We start from the raw sequence: 1,432 nt of genomic DNA on the forward strand, positions 1-1,432 counted from the left end.
CTTGTATGTACTTTGGGAAGGAATACTTAGGATACAGTGATGCCAGCTTACATCCCAGCAGATGTAAGGAAGCTGAGACTGTGTAAATTCTTGACAGCCTTCTCTCTACAAATTTACAGTAACCAAGCCTCTGACCTTGAAGAATTGGGGTTAAATAGTATCTATTAAATGTTAGAATGTCTTAACAAAGGAGAAAGAGAATGAAAGTAACCCAAAGTAGTCGAGAATTAGAACATTTTATGTTTTAAAAAATACTTCTTTTTAATTTGTTTTTAAAAACAAACCTCCCTGCCTGTTTTATTTATTTATTTATTTAGTCATCTATCTATCTATCTATTTATCTATTTATCTATCTATCTGTCTATTTATTTATTATTTTTTTTTTTGCTTCAGCCAATGTTAGAATTCAAATCAACAAAGAGAGTAGAAAGTAACTGGATACCTATTACATCCCAGATACTGGCTAGCCACAATAGTATCACTTAATTCTTGCCATAACTCTTAGAGACAGGCATCATTTAGGAACAAAGAAATCAGTCTTGTTTAAGTTAACCATCTTGTCAGGGTTTTTAGCCCTAGTAGATATGGAGTCTGGGGTCTAATACAGGTCTGTTTGGCTCTCAAGGGTTATTTTCTTTCTAGGACATCATGCTATAAAAAATAAAAAGTATAGCTTTGAAAAAAATATATTTTGGTTAACAAAAGAAATAAAAACATTAAAAAACCTGCAACTAGATGCTCAAAGCTAGGTTAAAAATGTGTGCTTTAATTTCTAATTCTTTGATAGTTTTTGCTTATCACATACAAACTAGTATCAGGAAATCTGGGATGAGATTTTTACTATAGTTTAAACCTCTGTACATTATATGCGTTCTATTATGCATCTCTGAATCACTTATAAATAGTAAGAAAAAAGAGCCATTTAACAACATACAATTTTATATTAAAATAAACCTTACTGGTTAAGCCACAAGTGTTTCAATTAATGGTTAGGACTATATGATTACATCTTTTGCCAAAAAAAAAAAAAATTAATCCCAATCACTGAATGCTGTCCATACAAGAACTACTGTACTATGTAAAGCTACAGACTCAATTTATTGCCAGAAATCACTAATGCCACCTATTGGTTAAAAACAGAGAGAGAATAGGATTCTGGGTAATTTACAGCTTTCCAAATAAAGGGTACATTTTTTCTTTACTTTTATCTTCTCAGATAGGATGCTTACTATTATGGACATCTCATTAATATTGAAAATACTAGATTCATTTAAAAATTACATTGCTAATATTCAAGGAAGTATAAGGTAGTATGTGTACAGGGGACGGGAAGAAGTTGACATTCTGAGATAAGAATCAATAGTAAACAGTGTTTGCATTCTGCTGTAATTATAGGACTTGTCTAAAATCCAAATGCCCTATTAAGCTGTGA

The sequence above is a fragment of the Pteropus alecto genome, unplaced genomic scaffold (assembly GCF_000325575.1).
Source record: "Pteropus alecto unplaced genomic scaffold, ASM32557v1 scaffold86, whole genome shotgun sequence".
NCBI lineage: Eukaryota > Metazoa > Chordata > Mammalia > Chiroptera > Pteropodidae > Pteropus > Pteropus alecto.